Source organism: Balaenoptera acutorostrata, chromosome 3 (genome assembly GCF_949987535.1).
Source record: "Balaenoptera acutorostrata chromosome 3, mBalAcu1.1, whole genome shotgun sequence".
NCBI lineage: Eukaryota > Metazoa > Chordata > Mammalia > Artiodactyla > Balaenopteridae > Balaenoptera > Balaenoptera acutorostrata.
Window position 1 is genome coordinate 119,758,357 of NC_080066.1, and position 27,450 is coordinate 119,785,806.

A 27,450-nucleotide genomic window follows, 5' to 3' on the forward strand; every position below is an offset into this window, starting at 1 on the left:
CTTACATCCAAGAGCCATATAGTTAAAGAGATAGGATCACCTACAGTCCCAGCAGTCTTTATAGCTGTTTTTACTCTTCAGACAAAGGTCAAAAAACAGCAAGATTTTAGTGTATTAACTGCTAATCTCCCCCGTGGTTGAAACAAGAGACTCTGCAGGGCTTTAGGATTTAAACCTGAAACCAGAGATTAATGTCAAATGCTTTTTTTCTTTTCTTTTTTTTTTTAAGCAGGTATTTTCCTCAGGCTAAATCATCAGCCCTGAGGCTACTGGAAAGTCATAGAAATTGAAATACAGAAAGATACATTTAGAAGTCTCCCAAATAGAGGGCTTCATGATAAATTTTGACAAATAACCACTTAAACCTCTTTGAGAACATCTAAGTGAAATTGACATCCTTAACCCTTTCTTGCTAATGATAATAATAATAATTAACAGCAATGACAGCCAACATTTATTGAACACCTAATTATGCATCAGGGGCTGTGCTAAGTACATCAGGTCTGTTGCATTTTGTAAACCTCACAACTCCCTTTTGAAGTAAGTACAGGTTTTACAAGTGATGAGTACAGGTTTTACAAGTGATGAAACAGTACAGAGAAGTGAAGTAACTTGCTAGAAGTCTCATATATAGTGTGTGCTGGAGCAGGTTTAAAATCCAGGTCATCTAACTCGAGAGGCACTCATAATTTCTATGTCCTGCTTTCCTATACCCATACAGCTAATGAAACACGAATCAAGCAACTCCACACTGTGGCTTCTGGGATGACTCAATGGTTCATGATCATTGGATCATATATGAAACCTATTGACCATAAATCAGAATTGGTAGTGGATAGGTTAATCTAAAAAGTCCATGTGTGTGGAGGAATCATGACAAATGATAAATACAGATTATTTTGGTGTCCTTGAAAACAGCTTTTTATACACAATAAAGATTGTTTAGGGGTTACTTTGGAGTTTTAAATTAACCTTTGATGTATTAAAGTAATAATATGATGAATCTAATTTTTTCTTAAATATTTCAATTTAATTTAAAATATTATTATTCTACATATAAATCTAGGAAATTTCAACAGTTACTTTTAAGGGAGGTTTTAAACTTCTTTTACAACTTATAGATTAAAATTCTCCTAAGCATTTAAAATATACATGTGATAATAGTAGTATAATAAAAATGTCACTAATAAATTCTTTTTAAAGAATTTTGACAAAATTCTACTTCAAGTACTTAAATAACTCTCATACGCTAATGAAATGAAGTACAAATATGGTCATTCTGAGTTCTCTTAACACTCCAATAGTATTATCAAACTTAAAAATGTTTTATAGGGGCTTCCCTGGTGGCGCAGTGGTTGAGAGTCTGCCTGCTAATGCAGGGGACACGGGTTCGGGCCCTGGTCTGGGAAGATCCCGCATGCCGCGGAGCGGCTGGGCCCGTGAGCCACAATTGCTGAGCCTGCGCGTCTGGAGCCTGTGCCCCGTGACGGGAGGGGCCGCGATGGAGAGAGGCCCGCGCACCGCGATGAAGAGCGGTCCCCGCACCGCGATGAAGGGTGGCCCCCGCTTGCCGCAACTGGAGAAAGCCCTCGCACGAACCGAAGACCCAACACAGCCAAAAATAAATAAATAAATAAATAAATAAATAAGAAAATCCTTTAAAAAAAAAAAAATGTTTTATATATTATACTAAAAATCAGACAAATCAATCAATTAATTATACATTTTTCATTGTGGTAAAATACAAAACAAAATTTAGCACCAACCATTTTAAAGTGTACAGTTCAGTGGTCTGAAATATATTCACGTTGTTGTACAACCATCAACACCATCCATCCCCATTAACTCTTTTCGTCATGTGAAACTGAAACTTTATACCATTAAACAATAACTCCCCATTCCCCCGCTAACCCCCAGCTCCTGGAAACTACCATTATATATTCTGTCTTTATGATTTTGACTATCAAAGTACCTCCTATAAGCGGAATCATACAGTATTTGTCTTTTTGTGACTGGCTTATTTCACTTAGCGTAATGCCCTCAAGGTTCATCCATGTCGTAGCATGTGTCAGAACTTCCTTCTTTTGTAAGGGCTGAATACTATTGCATTGTATGTATATACCACATTTGTTTATCTATTTATCTGTTGAGGGACTCTGGGCTTGCTTCCATGGTTTAGTTATTGTGCATAACTGCTATGAATAGAGGTTTACACATATCTCTTCAAAACTCTGCTTTTAATTCTTCTGGGTATATCCCCGGAAGTGAAATTGCTGGATTATATGGGAATTCTATTTTCAATTTTTTTGAGGAATTGCCATACTGTTTTCCACAGAGGGTGTACCATTTTACATACATTTCCACCAATAGTGCACAAGGTTTCCAATTTCTCCACATCTTTGCTAACACCTGTTGTTTTCTGTTTTTTTGATAGTAGCCATTCTAATGTGTGTGATGTGGTATCTCGTTGTAATTTTGACTTGCATTTCCCTAATAATTAGTGATGTTGAGCATCTTTTTATGTGCTTATTGGCCATTCATATATCTTCTTTGGAGAAATGTCTATTCAAGTCCTTTGCTCATTTTTGAATAAGGTTGTTTCTTTTTTTATTGTTGAGTTTTAGTGATTCTTTATGCATTCTGGATATTAATTCTTAGTCAAATATATGATCTGCAAATATTTTCTCCCATTCTGTAAGATGCCTTTTTACTCTGTAGATAGTGTCTTTTGATGCACAAAATTTTTCAGTTTTCATGCAGTCCAGTTGGTCTATTTTTTCTTTTGCTACGTTTGCCTTTGGTATCATATCCAAGAAATCATTGCCAAATACAATGTTGTGAATCCTTTTCCTGTATTTTATCCTAAGAGTTTTATTGTTTTAAGGCTTTAATTTAAGTCCTTGATTCATTTTTAGTAAATTTTTGTGTATGGTATTAGGTGAGTCCAACTTCATTCTTTTGTATGTGGCTATCCAGTTTTCCCAGCATCATTTGTTGAAAACACTTTCCCCAATTAATGGTCTTGGTGTCCTTGTCCAAAATAATTTGACATATATACAAGGATTTATTTCTGGCCTCTCTATTTCATTGGTCTACATGTCTGTCTTTATGCTAACATTACATTGTTTTGATTACTGTAGACCTGTAGTAAGTTTTGAAATTGTAAAGTGAGAATCCTCAAGTTTTGTTCTTCTTTTTTAAGATTGTTTTGGCTATTCAGGTTCCCTTGAGATTCCATGTGAACTTTAGAATGGGTTTTTCTGTTTCTGCCAAAAAAATCATTGGGATTTTGATAGAGATTACATTGAATCTGTAGATCGCTTTGGGTAGTATTGATATTTTAACAATATTAAATCTTCCAATCCATGAACATGGGGTGTCTTTCCATTTATTTATGGTTTCTTCAGTTTCTCTCAGCAATGTTTTGTAGTTTTCACTGTACAAGTCTTTCATCTGCTTTGTTAATTCCTAAGTATTTATTCTTTTTGGTGCTATTGTAAGTGGAATTGTTTTTGCAATTTTCTTTTCAAATTGTTCATAGTTTGTGTATAGAAATGCAACTGATTTTGGTATGTTGACTGTGTATCCAGCTACCTTGCTGAATTCATTTATTAGTGCTAAAAGCTTTTTTTGTGTGAAATCTTTAGGACTTTATACATATAAGATCATATCATCTGCAAACAGAGGTAATTTTACTTCTACCCTTTCAATTTGGATTTCTTTTTTTTTTTCTTTTTGGCCTAATTGCTCTGGCTATTATGATGTTCAAGTACGATGTTGAATAGAAGTGTTGAAAACAGGCATTCTTGCCTTGTTCTTGATCTTAGAGGAAAAGCTTTCAGTCTTTCACCATTGAGTATGATGTTTGCTATTGGTTTTTCAAATACACATTTTATTATGTTGAGGTAGTTTCTGTCTAGTCCTAGTTTACTGGTGTTTTATCATGAAAGGGTGTTGAATTTTGTCAAATTGAGATGACCATATTTTTTCCCCCTTCATTGTGTTGATGTGGCATATTACATTTTTTTTTCATATGTTGAACAATTTCTGCATTCCAGGAATAAATCTCACTTGGTTATGGTGTATAATCCTTTTTATATGCTGCTGAATTCTGTTTGCTAGTATTTTGTTGTAGATTTTTGCATCAGTGTTCATAAGTGTTGTTGGTCTGTAGTTTTATTTTCTTGTAGTGTATTCATCTGGCTTTGGAATCAGGGTAATGCTGGCCTCAGAGAATGAGGATGTCTTCCCTCCTCTTTAATTTTTGGGAAATGTTTGAGAAATAGGCATTAGTTATTCTTTAGATGTTTGGTTGAATTCACCAGTGAAGTCATCAGGTCCAGGGCTTTTCTTTGTTGGGAGATTTTTGATTACTGATTCCATCTCCTTACTAGTTATAGGTCTCTTTAGATTTTCTATTTCTCATGATTTAGTCTTGTGTTTCTAGTAGGTTTTGTGTTTCTAGAAATTTGTCCATTTCATCTAGGTTATCCAACTTGTTGGTTCACAGTTTTTCATAGTGGTCTCTTATAATCCTTTTTATTTCTGTAGAATCTGTAGTAATGTCTACACTTTCTTTTCTGATTTTAATAATTTGAGTCTTCTCTATTTTTTTCTTAGTCCATGTAGTTAAAGTTTGTCAATTTTGTTGATTCTTTTGAAGAACCAACTTTTGATTTTGTTGATTTTCTATTTTTAAAAATTCTTTATTTTATTTATCTCTGCTTTAGTCTTTAATATTTCCTACCTTCTGCTAGCTTTGGGTTTCTATTTCTATTTCCTTAGGGGGTTGATTGATGCTATATTTGAAAACAGCAGAAGTTAGGAAAAGCAAAGGGTATTGGGTGTATATGTGTGTGGGGGGTATCCTTATTACTCAAACAACCCTCACCTTCCATCATCCCAACCATGGGTCACTCTCAAGGGAATAACTGTTAGCCCAGTTATTTGTCTAATGTTTGTGTGGTGGGGAGAGGAGTGGGAGTACAGAGATAGTTGGTACTTTAATATACATTTTATGGAACATAAAGAATAACAACTTCCTGCCTTGAAATCCAAATGTGGTTACAGCCCAGAACCTCTGAGTAGATAAATTAGGCATCTGGAGCCCAAAACCAAACAAACAAGCAAAGAAGCAAAACACAAAAACAAAACAAAAAAAACTACAAATTTATGTGAAAGATGTCCAGAATCTATGAGGTTGAGCCAACAAAAGATTCAGAGGAATTAAATTCTGATTCTTCTTTTTTTTTTTAACGTCTTTATTGGAGTATAATTGCTTTACAATGGTATGTTAGTTTCTGCTTTATAACAAAGTGAATCAGCTATACATATACATATATCTCCACATCTCCTCCCTCTTGCATCTCCCTCCCACCCTCCCTATCCCACCCCTCTAGGTGGACACAAAGCACGAGCTGATCTCCCTGTGCTATGCAGCTGCTTCCCACTAGCTATCTGTTTTACATTTGGTAGTGTATATATGTCAATGCTACTCTCTCACTTCATCCCAGGTTACCCTTCCCCCTCCCCGTGTCCTCAAGTCCATTCTCTATGTCTGCGTCTTTTTTTTTTTTTTTTTGCCATTACCAAACATGAAACACACTTATACTATGTCATAATATTGTATGTCTGCGTCTTTATTCCTGTCCTGCCCCTAGGTTCTTCAGAACCATTTTTTTTTTTTTTTAGATTCCATATATATGTGTTAGCATACGGTATTTGTTTTTCTCTTTCTGACTTACTTCACTCTGATTGTTTTCTTTATCACCATATACTCTTCACAATAATCGTATGGAGTAGGTACTATTTTGCAAATGAGAAAATTTAGACTCAAATGTATAAAATAATGTAATGGATTGCACAGAAAGCAAATTAGAAACTCAGCCCAGGTTCCCCGACTTCAAATCCAGTACTTCCACTCTGCCAAGATCTCGTACTTTTTGGCAAATGAGAGCCAGGAAAGAGAATTTCATGTTACTTAGCTACATACAATTTGGAAATGGTGCTTTGAGCACTGGCCGGACATAGAGTGTGGAACCCTAGCGAGAATGTGTCTTCTGGGATTCCCTGTTGTGCTCATGAATAAGACTCTATATTTTGGACAAAATAGAAGTCTCTGAGCCTCAATTTCCTCTTGCAAGTGAAGATAAATTATATTTCACATTTATTTATTTTCTGTCTCCTCACTAGAATGTCACCTCTGTGAGGGCAGGGACTGTTACCCTCCCTAAGTAGAGGCAGTTATTAAATATTTGTTGAATGTGGGAAATGAATGACTATACCCTGTTCTTGTCACCTCTGTTAGTTTACTAGGGCTGCTGTAACAAAGGAACACAGATCAGATGGCTTAGAACAACAGAAAGTTATTGTCTCACAGTTCTGGAGGTCCTAGATCAAGACGTCGGCAGTGTTGGTTCCTTCTTAGGGCTGTGAAGGAGAATCTGTTCCATGCCTCTTTCCTTGATTCTGGTGGTTTTCTGGCAGTCTTTGGTGTTCCTTGACTTCTGCTGCACAACCCCCATCTCTACCTTCATCTTCATGTGGTGTTCTCCTTGTGTGTGGGTCTATGTCAAATTCCCTTTTATAAGGACACCAGTCATATTGGATTAGGAGCCCATTATACTCCAGTATGACCTCATCTTAACTAATTACATTTGCAATGACCCTACTTCAAAATGAGGTCACATTCTGAGGTATTGGGGGTTAGGACTTCAACATATGAATGGAGGGGGGCAACAATTCAACCCATAACATCACCCAAACACACACTTCAATAAAATATAGTCCTTGCTTTGAGGAGCTCATAAAATCCCAAATATGACTTAAGAGGCAATTCCAAAGGATGCTCATAAATTTTGAGCAACAAATGGGTTTTATGCTCAATAGGTTAAGGAACTTTTGAGTTAAAACATTTAAGGAGCATTCTTTATTTCAGACTTTCTGAAGACTTTAGAATGTGAATACATGTTGTGTAACACCCTTTTCATGGAGGATCTCACATGATCAATTTTGAGAAATGCTGGCAGAGTTAGAAAAACACTGAGTTAGGAAGTTGATCTTGGAAAATATTTGGTGTTTGTTCCTCAGCTTCTTCATTTATAAAACGTACCAACCTTCTGCAGAAACTGCTACTGAGGGTTGTTGCAAGGATCAAATAAGATCAGGTTTCTAAAAGTGATTAAAATTAGTAAAGGATTATAGATATTTAAAGCATACTTAAATCATAATCAGGAATGTACAACTTGAATCAGGTGGATAAAGATATTAGCTTTAGTGTCTAGATTTAGAAATTGGTATAGCAGGAAATTTAAAAATGTAGCTTAATTGCTTATTTGGAATAAACATGTAGCTTTTCTACTTCTTTGCTCATCTTGTATGTTTTGCTTCCTGGTCATTGTTGCCTGCAGCATGGACTGACACACTTGCTATGTGGGCTCCACGACAACACATTTCCAGAGCTCACCCTGCCATTGCTGCACTGTAGCCAATTTGGTAAAGGACCCCTGACTTCTGTGGTGAGGGAAAGAGTGCAAATGGGAGGAAAGCTAAATGTCTTGATTTGGGGAGAGCAGCCCCTTATTTATCTCAGAGCTACATTCTAATCTGCCATTCTTTTCCACTTACCTCCCAGGAAATAGCTGAAGATTACTCAGCTATCTAGGAGCTTGGAGAAAACTGGTCTGAGTTTTAGTCTCTCTCATCAATAGGGATATGAAAATGCGTGTGTGTGTTCCCAGTTGTTAATCCTGACTGGCCAGAGTAGGAGAGAAAGCAAGTGGCAGATTATGAGATGAAAAGTACATCAATGCCTGTTTTTAGAATAGGCGTTGTTGGATTAAAAATGAAATGCAGGCATGAAAGTGAATGCTCTTCAGTCCTTTTCCTTAACAAAGGAGATGTGCATCTAATTCAGACTGATGGAATTTTTGGTGATAACCATGGTTACTAAAAATGGATCACTTTATACTCATTGAGAGAAAGCAGCATGACAACAGTTGCTCATTTCACAATAGTAAAACTCTTCATGGCAGCTAAAAATGGAAGAGACATCTTATGTTTGAGAGCAACTTATTTCAGCCTGAGATTATCCATTTAAGCTAAACAACATGATGAGATGCTTAAACTTAGCAACATGATGGGATGCTAAAATTTGGTAAACACTCAGACATATGCTTGAATGAGGAAACATCATGATGTAAGCATGGCAAAAATGATTTGGGGAAGTGGAACAAGATGCTTTTCTTTAGTACATTTATTAGGCATAGACTGGATCCAGATAATGGAACAATAGCACTAATCCCACATATAGACAGTAACAGAAATCTGAAATTCTATTTACTAAATTGTTCTCCAGTATTACGACAAGAGTTTTTATTTTGAGAATATCCATGCACAAATACATCTGATGAAAGAAAATTGATGTTTAGATTCCTTCCACATTTTGATAACATAGAATACTGATTTGTATTATTTGACCTACTCCCTGAAAAGGAGAAAGCACTTACCTCTCAGTATTCAATACATTTATACTTGAATTTGTTGTAACCAGGAGGAATTTATCTAGTAGCCACTGGAAACAGAACTCTTGGGTTTTAGGAGCTTCTCTGCTCTTGAGCAAAGCTTGCTCAGGATCCATAAAATATCTGCCCATTTTATAAAGCCCTTAGAAAATTCCTTCCAATAGGATGCAAATACAAAGTGTAGTTTGAGTTTTTTGTCTTTATTCAATAACTTTTTCAGTAAATATTATTGAATGTCAGTTATGTGATAGGCAGTTTTAAAACCCCCTCCTTATTTAAATTTAAGGAACTCTCCTTCCAACTGATAAACACATGTATTAAAAAATTTTTTTTCCGTGTTTACATAGTTTTATTTATTTTTAATTTTTTATTTTTTATTGAAGTGTGGTTGATTTACAACATTGTGTTAGTTTCAGGTGTACAGCAAAGTGATTCAGTTATACATATACATACATCTAAAGAATCTTTTTCAGATTCTTTTCCCATTTAGGTTATTACAGAATATTGAGTAGAGTTCCCTGTGGTATGCAGTAGATCCTTGTTGATTATTTATTTTATGTATAGTAGTGTGTATATGTTATGTATGAATGTATTTTAAATAGTGGTCACAATGCACAAACCTTAGAATATTTAGGTTGAGCCATATGGAATTGCCATATTTGACCACTATTTACGTATAAAATTCCATAAGTTTTGACATACACACACACACACACACACACACACACACACACACACACACACACTTCAGCTAAAGCAAAGTTTGCTTTTATAGCCCTGGCTTTATTATATATTCTTTTCATTGCTTATTTCTATTAATTTCACTAATGTATGGAATATGGCTGAATTAACTTGCTGCATAACAAACAAGTACAGAATCTCAATGGTGCATAACAGTAAACACAGGAGGCACTCTGCTTATGCTCCAGATCTTCTGGTCTGCTTGATATATCTCTTAACCTCCTTGGCCCAGCAGACTCCCAATGCATGTCTGTGTCATGGCAGTGTTAGAGGTGCAAGAGGGCAAGCAAAATGTGCAAGGCTTCTTAAGGCCTGGATGTGGAACTGGCATGATGTCACTTCCAACACTCCATTCCATTGGCCAAAATAAGTAAGTAAAACATGAATACAGAGAGGAGGTGAAGAATTGAGGTCAACAGTACAAATCTACACAATGACCTAGCATTGAAAAGCAACACGTTATCTCTCTATGTCACTGAAGGTTGCTAGGACAGTACCTTCCTATAAAAAAGGAAAACGTCATCATAGTTGTCATTGTCATCAATACCTTGATCTCAAACACATATCATGCTTTCTACATGTCAACACCTCTTCTAAAAGCTTTACATTTCACTTTTGCAACAACTCTATGAGGTCGTCACTACTACTATTCCTCCATTTACAGCTAAGGAAACAAAGCACGGAGAAATTAGTAAAGATGTTCATTGTTTTCCAAGAAATCGAGAATATTGGATGTTTCAAACTGCACTGTTGTAGCACAGAATCATCTATTGGAGGATGTTACTATGTTTAAGAGATTTTAACTTCTTGTCAGGGCACTTATCTGCCCTCTAAGTCACAGAGAGGAGGAACATCTCCACAATGGGTGGGGTGACCGCAGCCCAAAAGTAGGTTCTGTTGGTTACTCTCCAATTCAGTGGCTTAGTCAAACAGGTATTTTTCTGGAATGTTTAGTCCATTTTTCTACCTGGGAATGAGAGTCAGGACTACCATTCACCATTGTTCTTTTCTTTCTTAGTGATTGTTTTGTTCATCCAGTGTAGTTCTCCTTTTAGCACACTGGTAAGATTCCACTTAAACGTATCGTCAAAAGGCTTTTATGTACTTTCACATCCAATAAATTAATACATCCACCAATTCTATCTGTGATACTTACTGCTTTGCTCTATAGAACATGATGACTTTCCCTTTGGCTACAGGACTAACTTGACACAGAGAGAACCAGAGAGCCAGGGCCAGGGTAGAGCAGGGAAAAAAATGGACTCCTGAAGAATTCGTTTCCATTTAGAACTTAGATAAGAAACCACAAGCTAGTCTGGTCCAGTGTGAGAAATCACTCTCAGTATTTTACATAAAGAGGAATCAAGGCTTCAAAGGAATGTGTGATAACATATACATGCACATAATTTTCGGTAAGTCCTTATACATCATTAATTCTTACAGGATTTTAAAAAATCCTGAATTTAATTTTTTAGAGGTGCTCCCCCACTTTTTGACTCAATGTTTTTCTTGCCACAAATACTTTGTATTAAAAACTTTTTACTGAATATATTAAATTGTAGCTTTTCCCTATATTATTTTCATTTCTAGGCATTTAAGAATTATTTACATATTCAAGAATTAGGAAAGTTCTTCCTAATTTGTTCATCAATAGTCAAGTTTCCCAGGATGCCTTACATCCTGGGTGCTGGACTGGCTTCTAGAGCCATGAGTAGACAAGGCTGAGGGCTCCTTGCTTCAGTGCAGTGCTTTAGGGTTTACCTTGGAAATCTGACCTTGACATCCCAACATCTGCAGGGTGGATGACCCAGGTTCTATTCGGAAACGAATGCTGTGAGTTTTAGAATAGTACCCAAGAGCTGCTCTTTCCAGGCTCTTCCCAAACCATCAAAGAATTGCCACTCGCTAGAAATGTTTAAGAATTGCATTTGGTAATGTTATCCTTTTGAGGAATCACTCCTGTCAGAAACTTTCTGGCTTCTCAGCTTTCACTGCAATGATATTACTGGATTACAAGCAAGCATCTCATTAGGGAGTGGAGGTGGTGTCTGTCTCATTTTTCAGAGACCTTAACACCAGGTGTGGGTCTTGGCCAGCAGGAGGAGAGAGACAAAGGCAATGTGAGGTTGGGGGTACAGCCTCACCGCCTCAGCATTGATTTGCTTTGGCAAAACATTCATTCATTTTTTAATTCAAAAATGTTTATTAACTGCTATTATGGGCTGGGAACTGTGCTTGGCACTGGAAATAAAACAGGAAACTAGAGATGTGGGATCCCTAACTTCCTAGAGTTTTGGGGATGGAGAATGATAATCGCTAATAAATTACAAACAAACCAACGCATAAGTAAAATAGTTTCAAATTGTGAACTCTGCTAAGCAGAAGCCAAGGGGACTGAGAGGGAATAATTGGCAGGGGGAGAACTGAGAGAGTCACACTTGCTCCTCATGCTTCCTTCTCAGGGCTCTGTGAACAAGGCCCCCCTCCTCATGCTCAGATAGGAAATCATCTAAAAGAGTTGCTTTAAAAAATGATGGATGAAATGATGGTTCATGTACAACAAGGTTCTCTGGAGACTTTGACATTCTGCTCTCTAACTCCCAGAATCTTGACTTTCTTGAATGCCAGGGCCCTGTTGAGCTGAAAAATCTTTCCTTCAATTTAAATGACTTATGGTACAGAGACAATGCCTTCTGTGGACATGTTCTGGAAGGCTCAATTATTAAAAGAAAAATGACTCTCAACTAGAATGTGTTTTTAGTTTTTAGTATTTGTATGTGCTCCATACTGAACTAGTTTTATACAGAGTGACTCCTATACTGATCAAATAATAACATACAATTAACATAGCTAATTAATTCTTTCTTCCCAGAAGGATTATGAGGGTTTGGGTTAACTAGCAGGGTGCTAGACTCATAGAAGGTATTTGAAAATATTTGTTGAGTGCAATGAAACCTGAAGAACTTGAAGAATTAAACCAATGAGCTGTAGCCTGTATACACCATTGCTGGTTGAGTTACTAGTAAACTTATATTTTTACAAACTCTTCTCTGAGAGATTTCTTCAGACAAGGAGTATGTGTGCACACACATGCTATTTTTCAGGAATATCTGTATTATCTACAAAAACAGAGAATGTAGAGGAAAATGTAAGAAAATTTTAAAACATCGTGAGCTGATTTTATAACCTATTTCTTCTAAAGAGTGGATTTTAGCATTTTCCTTACAGTAAGAGCCACTGGGCTGCGTTGATGGCTAGTCACATGCTGTACAGTCTGTTGAGAGTATTCACTGATATGCAGCCATGCTGACAGGACAGTGAGGGAATCGTCAGGGAATGGAAACCAGACTGTGGCCCAACACCCACCCCTTCCTTGCCTGAACATATAAGGCTGGAAGTGAACAGCCTCATAAATGAATAGTGTCTGCCTGCCTAGGATTTACACAGGAGGAGGAATAGGCGTTGCTGAATTCTCCTACATATGAGGTGGGTCTCCAGCTCATAAATAAAGCCCTGTGTCTCTCCTCACCTACTTCCAAGAGGTTCTTTGGCAGAATGCCTCTCTTGCTTTATGATTAGTCCAGGATGGATTATAGAAGCACTGACTTCTCAATAGCTAGAAAAAAAGAGAATGACGGAAATGGGAGAGGCATGTAAATATCCTGACAATGATTTTAATTTCCTTTCTTACTTCATTCCTTCCCCCTCCTTCTCATCCTCTTTCCCCTCATTCCTTCCTTTCTTCATTTTTGAAAAAGTATGACTTAACTACCTGTTTCTGTCATCCCTTAAGAATGAGCAAAGCTGTCAGTGACATTTCTGGGCAAATTGAGCTTAGCACCTTGCTCTGATTTTGTTGCCACACCAACAAAGCATTGTACTCACTTTCTCTCCTTGGAGGGATAAACAGCAGGTCCCAGCAGCCAGGCTGAAGGATGTCAATATCCCAGCCAGAGTCTCAGCTTAAAGCAACTCCCAGCAAATTGGGCCTGAGTCTACGATAAACCTTTAGGTTTCTTTGGAATGCTTAGAATCGTTAGATGTCTATAATTGAACAGATGGTGAGGGCTGGCTTTTGACATTTTTTTGTTCCTCGAATGGGTTATCAAACAGCAAAAACCCTCCCTGTAATTTTGAAGGTGAAATTCTTCTATCTTCCTTCCTATCCCTTTCCCTGATCACACACAAATTCTAAGACATTATAGGGATAGCTTACTTAATTGTGTTTCTCAAGTTTTATTGTGCACATGGATCCCCTGGGAGTGAACATTCTACCTCAGTAGGTCTTGGTGAGACCCAAGATTCTGTGTTTCTAACAAGTTCCCAGAAAATGCTGATGCTGACACCCCAGGACCACACTTTGAGAAATAAAGGGCTATTATGTTTGAATACCCATGCTTTAGAATGGACTCTCAAGTGTGGATTCCTATTTTTTCAAGGATTTTTACTTTAGCTAGATCCAATTTAAAAATGTGTCCTTAAGTGGTACTGAGTTCGATGTCTATAGTGAAACTCTGCAAATTAGCTTGAAAGATAACAAACTGAATACCACACCTAAAGACTACTTAACAGGCTGAGGTTGTTCATTGTCTTTACAAGCCTTGTCTTTTTGACATGGAGAACCACGAGGAAAACTGATGAGTCATAGCAGAGGTCATCCCAGTTAAGTGTACCCTGAGACAACCAGACTCTTCCTGCTCTTTCCAATGACTCTTTGTGAACCTGAACAACAAATTGTCTCCTTTCTGACTCAGTTGCTACAGTCACACATTGTGAAAGTGAGTGGATGGCTCTTTTCCAACACAGCTTGAGAGGTTTTTTATTGAGATTATACAATCAAACATGGGACTTATGACTTACATACTACATATTTCATTCAGAAGGATCTAGGAAAATATGTTAAAATATAATTTTGAATAACAATACTTATTATGTGCCAAATAGTCCAAGTGCTCACCGCGTAGTAAGTAATACATTTAATCCGCCAAACACTCCCATTAGGAAGGTATTATCTCCATTTTATGGTTAGAGAAATAGAGGTACTGAGACAATAAATAACTTTATCCTGTGTCAAGTCAAACACATGGACCTTTTACGGTAAGAGGTTGCAAGTTGAGGGCCTACAACAACTTCTGATTTTTTTTTTTATCTGCCTGAAGATTTTTAAAAATTAAATTAGTTGTCAATATTTACAGGCTATTTCCTGCTTCTTGAAAAAACCCTGGAGTATCTGGCAGCTTTAGGCTTGCATTCTTGCACAGGAAGCATCAGTTGGTGCAGAGTAGCAACCCTGCCCTTAGATGGGGTGTGAGCACTCCAGCTTGTCACAGTTCTCACCTTAGTACCCAAGCCCTATGGAGTCCAGCAAGGTGATTTCCATGCTGTGAAAGCTCAACAAAATACTAACAAGGGTGGTTATTCCTAGCTTTATAGAGATCCTTGATGATGAGTATGCACAGGGATTTCAAACTCAAATGGTTACTGGAGTCAGGAAATAACAAAGACCCAACACAGCCAAAAATAAATAAATAAGTTTTGAAAAATCTATCTTTAAAAAAAAAAGAAGTGAGTGGGTTGTTGCTGAGGGCAAGGTTATGGAGAGATTTTAGGGGGACTGGTGCAGAAGAGAGAAGCAAGAAAAGAAGGATTTGGCAAAGTGCTTATTAGGCATGAGAGGGGAAAGAAATATAACTACAATAGCAATTTTTACTGAGTTCTCACTATGGGACTGGCTTTAAATACTGCTTTAAGTACTATGAGGTACTAATATTCTCATTTTATAGAGGAGGAAGCAGAAGCACAGTGAGATTAAGTAATTTGTCCAATGTCACATAGGTAATAAGTGGTATGTATAGATACCACTTTTTTTTTTTTCATTGTACAAATGCAGATTTATTGTTCTTTCCTTTATCCATAGTAGGAAAAAGGTTGGAAATTGTTAGGAAACCAGCTTATATACAAAGCATTTCTGAAATTATGCTTTTCTTTGGAAAACAACTTATAAAAAATAATAAACATTTAAAAAGTTCAAGTCCTTAAGTATTTTACACTTCTGAAGGCTAAAACTCCATGTGTTTCCTAAAATATAGAAAAATTTTTTAAAAAACTCATAAAGTGACATTGATTTGAATTCCACAGAATCCTTGACCATTAGAAATATGTTCTTCCCTGTAAAGTGAATTTGTTCTTCACAGGCAAAGATATAGTTAAAGTGTGTTTCTCTGACTAATTCATTGAGATTGAATTTACTCTCCAACTAATGTCTACAGGAGACTAATGGTAATTTATAGTTTCTTCAAATAAGTTAACAAAACATATCCAAAATGTTAATCACCACATGCACGATTCTGGGAGAGTGACAATATCTATACATACCAAGGCATCCTGATTCTAGCCCAAGCTCATAAAAACACCCTGCTAGGGTGGTTATGAAACAGAGGAGAGGAAAAGAAACAGGGCCAGGGATGAACTGGGTAGAAGAGGGGCAAAGTGAGAAGGAAAGTGGAGAGTTCACCACCCTGTTTGTTCACATCGAAGACCTGAAAGAAGAGAACCAAAAGAGTTTATCACCACTAACTGGCCTTACAAGAAAAGTTAAAGAGACTTATTTAAATGGAAAAGAAAAGGCCATAACTGGAAATAAGAAAATTATGAAGGAAAAAATCTCACAGGTAAAAGCAAACATATATTAAATGTACTGGACCAACCACCTATAAGGCTCATAGGACAGTTACAAGACAAAAGTAGTAAAATCATCTATATATAAAATAATAAGTTAAGTACTGCACAAAATAAAAGGGTGTAAAATATGACATCAAAAACATAAAACATAGGGGTGGGATAAAAATGTAGTGCTTTTAGAATGGGCTCAAACTTAAGCAACCATCAACTTAAAATAGACTGCTATCTACATACGATGTTATATATAAACCTCATGGTAACAATAAACCAAAAACCTATAACAGATACAGAAAAAATAAAGAGAAAGGAATACAAACGTAACACTAAAGAAAGTCATCAAATCAAAAGGAAAGAGGACAAGAGAAGAACAGAGAACTACAAAAACAACCAGAACAATGAACAAAATGGCAAAAAGTATATACCTATCAATAATTACTTTAAATGGACTGAATGCTCCAATTAAAAGGCATAGGATGGCTGAATGGATAAAAATACAAGACCCATATATATGAGACAAGAGTCTCACTTCAGATCTAACTACACATACAGATTGAAAGTGAAAGGAAGTAAAAAGGCATTCCATGCAAATGGAAACAAAAAGAACTGGGGTGGCAATACTTATATCAGATAATATAGACTTTAAAACAAAGACAGTAGCAAGAAACAAAGAAGGGCATTACATAATGATAAAAGGATCAATCCAACAAGAGGAAATAACACTTGTAAATATCTATGCACCCAACATAGGAACACCTAAATACATAAAGCAAATATTAACAAACATAGAGGGAGATATTAACAGTAATACAGTAATAGTAGGGGAACTTAACACCCACTTACATCAATGGATAGATTATGCAGACAGAAAATCAATAAGTAAACATTGGCTTTAAACACACTAGATCGAATGGACTTAAAAGATATATGTAGAACATTCCACCCCAAAATAGCAGAATACACATTCTTTTCAACTGCACACGGAATATTCTCCAGAATAGAACACATGTTGTATCACGTAACAAGTCCCAATAAATTTAGGAAGGTTAAAGTGATATCAAGCATCTTTTCTGACCATTACGATATGAAACTAGAAATCAGTTACAAAAAAGAAAACTGGATAAAACAGAAACATGTGGAGGCTAAACAAAATGCTACAAAACAACCAATGGGTCACTGAAGAAATCAAGGGGGAGATTAAAAAAAATACATTGAGCCAAATAAAAGTGGAAAAACAGCATTCCAAAATCCATGGGATGTGGCAGAAGCAGTTCTAAGAGGAAAGTTTATAGTGATGCAGGCCTACTTCAGGAAACAAGAAAAGTATCAAATAACCTAAAGAAACCAGAAAGAAAGAACAAACAAAGCCCAAGATTAGTAGAAGGAAGGAAATAACAAAGATCAGAGTGGAGATAAATAAAATAGAGACTAAAAAAAAATCAATAGACAAGATCAATAAAACTAAGAGCTGATTCTTTGAAAAGATAAGCAAAATTGATAAGCCCTTAGCCAGACTTATCAAGAAAAAAAGAGAGAGGGCCCAAATAAATAAAAGACTTATTGTGGCAATCAATTCGTAATGTATATTAATGTCAAATCACTATGTTGTACACTTGAAACTAATATAATATTGTATATCAACTATATGTCGATTTAAAAAAAAAAGAACCTTTGCTCCACCACTTGTGAATGTGGCTCTGAGCCTCAGTTTCCTTATGTACAAACTATGCATGATAGAGTAAGAGCTTGTCAGGATTAAATGAAATGAGGTAGACAGAATGCACTTTGGGCATAATACTTTGTATTGGTGGAACACTAGGTGTTGAGTGTGTTTCTGTTAACAGAATGAATAGAAAGCTTAATCTGACCATTGCACCTGTGTGTGCAGTAAGTTACTTTCCTCCTGTGACACATATTCCTGGCTGATGTCCCTGCATCTCTGCTGTTGGGTAGAGCTGTTGACTTCTTTATTTGGCTCTTGCTGCTCTGTTGATTTTTCCGAGTGTCTGAAAGAACATCAGATTTTCTTCTTTTTTACAGGATCAGTGATCTTGGCCCCCTGAGCCTGTATTATTGACCATTCTGTTAGTTACTGCCACTGCTAAGAGGTATCAGTGGCAAAGTCACTGCTATGAACCTAACAGCCCCTTGGACTCCTAAGGGCCACATTTTTCTGTCTTGCCATAGCAGGGTCATTTGCTCAAAGTCAAACAAAATTGATTCTTCTATTTTCTTTACAGTGACTGATGGCCTCTCAGCGTTTACCCGTCCCCGCTGTCACCGACCCTTGTTGTTTAGAGGATGCAAAGTGGGTGGAGGAGACAGGCTGTGCACAACTGGGAGAGGAGGCAGCAGTGCCGCCTTGTTTCCCTCTCACCTGTACATAGGTTATCTCAACACAGCACATCTCTGTCCAGGATCAGGGTAGGTACAGAGTGACACAGGCAAGGCTTAGTGCCCTCTGGTCTTTCCTTTCAGGGATCTGCTCTGCAATTCTCTTCCCCCTTCTACTCTTGTTTCATTCGCTGCAGATGGTTAATTAATCTTTACTTGAAATGTCACCGCTTCTAGCAGTGTTTGGTTTTTAATAGAAAAATGGTGAAGAAAAGCCTGTAGGACCAAAGGATACATCTTTCTGGAGGTAGAACTTCAGGTTTTGGCACAAGAATTCCTAGTTCCTGAAATTCCCAATCCCGGGTCTTTTCACTTTTGGTTCCTTGTGCTCAGCCTGCTCTTCTTCCTAATTAACAACTGGCTTGTCACCTCTCGTCATTCAGGTCCCAGCTAAAATGTCACCTCCCCAGAGATGCTTACACTCGCTCCCTTATGTAGTCTATTATTCCCCACCAACACTGATCTTGCCTTAATTTTTTTCATAACATGTATCACTACTTGATACTATATTCTGTATTTTAATTGTCGGTCAGCCCTAAATAGAATGCAAGCCATGTGAGCTCAGAGACGTGGTCTGTTTCAGTCATCACCCTGTGCCCTAAAATAGTGTCTTATTAGGCACTATAAGATTCTCTTAAATTTAAGTGAGTCATTGGAAAACGTTTTTCTGGTGCTTCTTAATTTTATCAGATATGATATCTTTATATTTGTATATAATATAACTATGTCTTTAGCACATGGTTTACATGTATTCATTGGTTAATTTACCAAAAATTTTAACATCTACTAAGTTGCAATCATTAGGCTGGTGATGAGAATAGAAAGATAAATAAGGCACAATCTCAGCCTTCAAGGTGCTTGTGTCTAGTGGAGGAAGCATGTGAGTAACAGACAAGTACAATAGAGTGTTAGGTTTGGCAAGACAATATACATCTGTAGTATTTCAGCACGGTTATAAAGATGAATGAGAACTACCGGGAGACCTGGGGGTTGAAGATGTCTCTCCAGGCAGAGGAGATTAGTATTTGTAAGGTCAAGAAGGTGTAAGAGTTCATGGCAAATTCATTGAGGTGCAGGCAGTTGATAATGTCCATACTGGATGGTATGGGCAAATATTGAGTGAAATAAAGATGGACATAAGTGAGATAAGGTGGGAAGTTATAAACAGTCATGAATGTCATTTTAAAAAACTTGAATTTTTTCTTCAAAGAGCTAACAAAGAATTTTTAACAAGAATGAGATGTAATTAAATATGTGTTGATTTACCCTCCCTGCTTCCTCTCAGATTTCCTTCTACACCCAGAATTAGCATCAGCCACAATAGGGGAGCAGTGCAGGTGTAGAAAAAAATTGTTTATTTACATTAAGTATGACCAGTGTCAGTGAGAGATAAAAGAAGCCTATAGTACTCAAACAGTTCTCTGGTTGGCCTATCTCTTTTTAAAACTCTTTTAAATGGAAAATTTCAAACATATACAAAATAAGCAAATGGTATAATTAACCTCCATGAACTCATCACCCAGTTTCAAAACTTGTCAATATTCTGTCATTCTTGTTTCATCTGTACCTCTGTCCACTTTTGACCCTAGCCAGTAAAGAGCAAGATGTTTACAATGTGCAATCAGATGGAGTCATAAACAAGGGATTGAGGGAAGGATATAATTCAGAGTCCTGGGTGAAGGATTGGTCTCAGGCAAGCTCAGAATGAAGGAACGAGGAAAGAAAGGCATGGATGTGAGTAAATGTGTAGGTGGAAGAAATGGAGGGTGTGGGAAAGCAAGCTTCTTAAACGCAAGGACTGTGTCCTATCTGTCTTTGAATTGCTTGCAGTCAACACAGTACTGCGTGTGATAAACATGCAATAAGCATTTGTTCAATTGAATTGAGCTCATGTCCAGGGGTACCTCTCTTCTTTATGAAGCCTGAGCTTGGTCACTGATGGGAATGAGACAGACATAGAGAAAAGACTAGAGGAGGATAAAGTTATGAACTAGCTTCAGTGGTGCATGGAGTACATGCCACTGGCCCACACATGAAGATGCTTCTTTTTATGTGCCCTGTAAAGTATGTGCAATATCAAGAGAGGAAGTTTTCTTCCTCAGTGTTTAAAAGAAAAGGGTAATGAGTGATTTAAGAGCGGGCTTTTTTAGTCTTTGTGTTCCCTTTTACAGATACACCCTTAGAGGACTCTTAGAGGGGTTCAAAAAGTTTGTAGAAAAGATTTTGGACTTTAGTTTTCTTCTCTGTTTTTCCTTTCTTTTCCTTTATTTCTTATTTCTCATTATATATCATGAGTGCCGCTGGTCCTTCTCTAGTCTAACAGAAGTATCTTTACTCAGTTTTCTGAAGTGCCCGAGACTGAAACTCAATGAGTCAGAGATTCTACTCTATGTGCCACCTCCGTTCCAGAGAATAGAAGACAGGATAAAATAAGATAAAGCAACAGATTTAACTTGGAGTTTATAAAATGTGATTGTGTGGAGCGAATGTAACACATTCAGTGCTAAAGGTGCAAACAAGTTGTAATGATCTGCTAGATAATGCAGCAGACTGGCTAAAATGCATGTTTCATGTTGCGTATTTGTGATTATTCATCTAAAAACATATTCTGAAATGCAGTAACTATTCAAATATATTACTCTGAATGTCAAGGATGATGTATAGATGTTCCAGTTACTGGGCATTGTCATTTGATATCCAAGAAATGAGGGAAAAAAGGTTATTAGAATTTTTAAAGCTATCTTGCAAATGTTTTCATCACCATCATTCTGCCAAAGTTTAACATCTTTAGGACTCACATTTTTATTACACAAAGTTTATGTCCTTCACATGCTGGTAAATTTTATGGTCATGAGGTATCCTACCCTTCCTTCCTTCCTATTTTCTGCAAATGTCATTAAATTCTAGAAAACTTATTAAACACCAATCATGAGAAAGCATGATTGCCACACTCAGTGAACTCACAGACTGGTTAACAGCACCCAACTCAAAATCACCTAGTGTGTAAACGCTTTCCCAGAATTAACCAGTCACTGGTGTCTTCTGTACATTCCTGTTGCTTCCTAGTCTTACCCCATTATAGAAATTCTCATAGTGTTTTATAATTATATTTTGGTTTTGTTTTCCTCGCTAGATGCATGGAGGGCCAAAATCATGCCACTTTATCTTTTGGGAGACAGTTTTCCATGGCATTTCTCTATGTCTCATATCAACTTTTGTCATGGACTGTCTTTTCAAGGATGTTTGTATAGCAAACAGCCTGAGAACATGTTGTGTCTCACATCCCTTAAGGGGCAGAAGATGTTTTTCTGAGCAGGATAATAAAAATATCTCCCTTGGGGGAAAGGTTGAGTAGATTTTCTAGCAACCCCTTTTGAAAGATGGATTTCCTAAACCCCAGGTTCCTCAGCTGTGACACAAACCAGCCGTGTGTACAGCCTCCGCTTGAGACTCCTTCCACATCACCTGCAATCGACCTGGGTGGAGGAAGGGAGGAAGATTGCTGTGAACGTGAAGCTCATCCTGCCTGCTGTGCTGTGAGTAGTCAGATCTTTTTCTCGGAGCCCAGGGTCTTGTATCTTCTGTCAACAACCGTGAAATAGGGTAGGCTAATTTGTTAGCTTGCAAATAGGGCACAATTGCAGACCCTTCGCTGTTTTTGAGTTTCTCCAATATCGAGCATGTTGCCTGGCACGGTGTAGATGAGTGAACTAGCTGTTCAGTGTGAGTACACTTCATTAATTATAATTTTAACTAGAGAGTGAATGTTGTCATCAATATTTTTCAGTTACCAGCTGCATTATCTTGGTAAGTTTCTTAACCCGCCTCACTTTAGTTTCCTTATGGGTAAAATGGAAAGAGTAAAAGTGTCAGCCTTATAGGTTTGCAGCAGATATGGAGATGTGCTGTCCAGAACCCCTTCTGGGAAGCACTTGTGGCCCAGCTGCAGGGACTGCTTTTAGGATCTGCCTCAGCTGCAGAGTCACCTCACCTGAGGTCACACCCTTCCCTGGGCAGTCTGCATCCAGTGTCTGAGCAGTGTGTGTATAGGTTGTATAAAGTTCAGCCATTTGGCCCCATAAGAGGTAACTTTGCTAACTTTGCTGGGCAATAGTTGCTTCAAGCCCCCTGCTGGATAGGCTGAGGCTTCGTCAGGCCTGCATAACAATTCAGTTTTTCTCTCTGTGCAGTTGTGCTTCCTTTTGCAGATTTCCCTTTTACGGGTTTTGATCCCTAATCAACATCTTACTCCCCTTCTGCCTCCTTTTCTCAAACTTTGTCCCAGCATCTGCTTCCGGAGAACTCAAACTATATCAGGATTACTGAGGTGGTAAGAGAGTTAGGGAATGTAAATCACTCAAAGCAGTCCGTGTGTACATGTGGTACATATAGTTGTTCTCTTTAACATTATTATTATGATCAACATATGGAATACCCTAGAAGCATAGTTCTTGCAACTAAGGCTCTAATGGCACGGTGACTTATGTAAGCAAATCAAAATCTCCGCCTGTAAATGTCTCAAAGTTACAAAATCAAAACACTAAGGGCAACCAATCACAAATAGCCAACTAGGCTTTAAGCTACAGCCAATCAAATAATTTCTTTTCTTTGCCTCTGCAGTTTCTCTGTATAAGTATTTCCCCTGGCTCCTGTGCTTCTAACCACTTCCAGTTTGGTGCTGCCTTATTTGAATTAACCTTTGCTCAAATACACTCTTAAAAGTTTTAATACACCTCAGTTTATCTTTTAACACTGGTAAAGAGTAGAAAATAGTGGTGGAGTCACTCAAAACCATATGATAAGATGATTTGTTGAAACAATCAGAGATTTTCAATGTGGAGGAGGAAAGGTTTTGAAGAACCTGAGAGCTGCCGGCCAATACTCAAATGGCTGTGGACCGAGAGTGAGATTAGACTTACTTCGGGTGAACCCAAAAGTGAAGACAAGGACAAATGTACATATCAATAAGGGGCATATTTGGGCTCAAGGTAAGAGAAGCTTTTGAACGTGGATGCTTACAATGATCCAGGCTCTCACTGGTGGGACTCTTGTAGGAGATGCTAGCCAGGGGACGCAAGGTCTTAATGAGGGTTAGCAGGAGGGGGATATACCTGATGACTGCTGAGATTACTGGTCAGAAGAAAATTGAGAAATCCATTGTTTAAATTTTCCATAGAAAGCAGAAAGCATATATTTACTCTCTCAGTCTTTCCAAAACAAATATCTTAGAGTTGTTAGCTGTTTACTGTTGACTCAATAGGAATGATGAACCAACTCAGTGGTAGAAAGTTTAGTTTCTGCTCTGCTAGCTTAATTCATGTATTATAAGGTATGTGCTCAAATAGATAACTAACTGTCTACACTACTTCATTGTGTAATGGGATATCCGGAGATGTGGAACTTTAAAAATATATATGTATTTAATAAAAGATCTTGTCATAAAAGTTCCTAGAGAGCAGGACATTTGGGGCACTCTGGAGAAGACCTTTTTTTTGGGGGGGAGACCACTTGAGTGTGTCCTTTTGATAATGTAGCTGTAAGGTAAGGATCCTACCTCTGACTGTTCTGGACTTTTTATTTCCTGTCCCCATTTTAAAAGTTGCTGGGGAAGAGATGGGCAACTTTGTCAAGGGATCAAAGAGCCTTCCAGGGGCACGGTACTCTAGGTTTTGATAATTTTCCTGTAAGTTTGAAAGTTATTAAACTCTCTCTGATATACTGGAGTGGCCCTGCCTGGACTAGCCCTGAGATGAAACTGACTGGAGGGAAAGCCATGTTCTGGATTCTGAACTGGTAATGTAGGCCTTCAAGGGGTTCTAGAGAGCCAGTCCAAATCACAGCATTCCTGGCATCATAAAGAGATCTGGTGTGTGTGTGTGTGTGTGTGTGTGTGTGTGTGTGTGTGTGACAGAGTGAGGCAAAAATAGCATCCTTTTACCCCAGGTTGCCTTAGTCAAATATTTTTATCTTTCCTGAAGCCTGGCAATGCCTGCGTCCCTCGATATCCCTGAGGGTGATATGCTGTTGTCAACACCTTGATTATGGGCTCTCCCCTATGGCAGTGGGCAGGCTGTGTGCACAGCAGCTGGAAAGGATGGCTTCATCACCTGCTGCCAGTTTCAGCTGACATCAGGGTCAGCTGCTTTGTGACAATTTGTGTGGAGCAAAGTTATATATAATAAACAGTGATTTCTCTGTGTGCGTGTATTCATTGTCAAACTGGATGTTTCCAGTCCAAATCCAAAACTGATTTCTTGGGTCAACATAGGGACTTATCCAAAAAGCCCTTCTGTGGTTTTCTGAAGAAGCTCATACATGTTTTTAGCTGCAGGTACTGCTAGGCAAGGTCTGACTGCAAGCTCCTCAGGGTGTCTGCTCCAGGCGATACAGACTGGCCCGCCCTCTTTTTGTTTTTTTGCTTATGTTAACCTGACAGACACATTTTACTCCCCCACCCCCATATCTGCTTGATTTCTTTTGGGTGACAATCGCAAGATTTTAACATAAAGGGTCCATCCCCTAGGGAGACTTTCTCCAGTTTCCTGTAATGCTTTGTGTAGGGAGACCAGAGGTAGTTAAAACAGCGGGAAGAGAAACATTGCCTTTTTCTGGTCTCTTCTGAGAAACTGCCCCCAGAAAACCTAGTTTCTGCGTAGCTCATGCCTGGATCACTAAAGTACTACCGGACTCTGTGATTTTTGGTAGCAACGGTAGCAAATACAATTAAGGGGACTGATGAGACTTTCTGATGTTTTTTCTCGGAATCACTCGTAACCAGGACTGACCTTCTTTGTTTGAATAAACACCCCTGGGCTTCATAAACTTACTGTGAAAAGGGAGTGAGAACACTAGCGAGAAAAGGCAGACGTTCTCCAGATAGGTGGGAGGGACTCAGAGTGGATGAACACTGAAAGGGGTTTTAACCTTCTTTCATAGGTCAGATGTTCCGGATAACACTGGTTAAGATAAGTTAGTTCATTACAAAAGGCACAACCATGCGCACCATGACGTTGCCTGAATCAAATGAACCTGACTGGATTTAATTTTTCAAGCTAAATTTCAGACCCAGGTTAATATTAACTGTCATATCAGTACTAAATCTTTATGATGCTTCTATCTCCTTTGGTCATTTGGGACCTTCTTCAGATGGTGAGACATTTAGTTATAAACTCAATAAATTTTAAGCACAAAGGCATTTGTTCAAAAACCTCAGCCTAAAAGTCTGATGGGATGATGGTGAATAAAGGACACAAGGACTTTATTTTTTCAAGCTGTAGCGAAAAGGGGAAATAAAAGTGCTCTAGCTAGTACTGACATCCCCTGTGAGCCCTTCAGGGATAAAGGAAGCAAAAATGAGTTAAACGTCATATGTCTGCAGGGGCTGATCATGAGACCATTTGTAGAGGCGCAAGAACAGAGGCTCCTGTTTAACTCTACCTGAAAGTGTCTTGCCAGGCATTGTATAAATGTTTAACTCAAGGGAGCGGAAAAAATTGTGCCCACTATCCTCTGTGATAACACATGATCTGATGTTCTGATGTTTTCCCAAATACCCTGTAGTTGAAAGTGTTAACTTGTCTATCCTTTGAAGTAGCTGATAGAAATATCTTTGAGGTCTTTAATTAAATGCTAAAAGCTGATTCCAGAAACTTCCTATTGTCTGGAACTATTCTGATTAAAGCTCAAGTAGCCACAAAGAGTCTCAGGAAATAAAAGAAGAAGAAGAAGAAGAAAAAACAGTAAAAGGGGCAGAAAGTAAAAAGAAAAGAAAAAGACAGGTATTTCATTCAATCTCCACTCAGCCTTGCTCCAGGTGTTTCCCTTTATGTGTAACCTTTAAGTTAGACAATTCTCTCCCAAAGGGATAATATTCTGTCACTAATCTCCACAGAACACAAAGCAGGGGAAAGAGGCAATAGTTACAATAATAGATTTGAGTCTCTGGATTTTTCACTTAACCATCATTAGGGTAGGCCAGATCAAAAAATAAAAGGGCCCAGGCAAGAAAAATATCCATTTGTCCATAGAGAGACCATATGGACTTGATGGAAAGAAGCTCAGAATATACAAGATAGTCTTCTCATTTTTAAAGCAGTATTTTAAATATTCTGTAGTGGACTCATTCTACCTTGACCAAGCAAGCATATATGCATTATAGAGTTTCATATCAGCAGTGTTCATAACAGCAACAAGCAGGAAATAACCATCTCCACCACTCCGAGGCTGATTGTACAAATCAGGGGTCAGCAAACTATGACCTGCAGGCCAAAGCCAGCCTGCAGCCTGTTTCTGTAAAGTGAAGTTGGAGTACAACTACACACATCAATCAGGTATTGCCTTTGGCAGAGTTGAGTAGTTGTGAAAGAGACTGCTCACAAAGCAGTCACAAAGACTGAAATAGCTCACAAAGACTGAAATATTTACAATATGACCCTTTGCAGAAAAAAATTTGCCAACCACTGATTACATGGTTGCACACATTCAATGGAACACTCAGCTACCATTAAAAGAATACAAAAGATTTGTATAGAGGATATGAAAAGATATCTGATATCAAGAAAAAAATGAATCAAAATAGTGTGGCTATAAATATTTCAGATGGGATTTGCCTAAAAACAAAGAATATAAATACACTTCAAATTTTCCTGGAAAGTATACAAGAAACTTAACAGTGATTATCTCTGGGGTGCAGAAATAGAAAGTGGGACTGGGGAGAGGGAGGGAGGGAGGGAGAAATATTTATTTTATACTCTTGTCTATCATTAAAAATTTTAAATTCCCTTTATGACATTTATATTTATAAATAAACTAAATTAAATGTTAGAAGTAATGGGCATTTGTTAAGAACACATTTATTTGTAGAATGGATTAGTGTACTGTTCAATGGCATAATAATAATGACAGTCTTTTTCTTATGGATATTTTTGTTTGAACATCTATGTAATATCTTCTGTTTCTTTTGACTAGTAAGTAGGGTAGCTGTTGTCTCATGTTTAAATATCTATCTGAAATTTTAGGTTCACTATTTGCTTTAGATGATTAGCATTTACCTCTTCATTAACTTAGTGAAGAAATCATTGAGGCATTTTATACCAATTAAATAGTTTAGATTTTT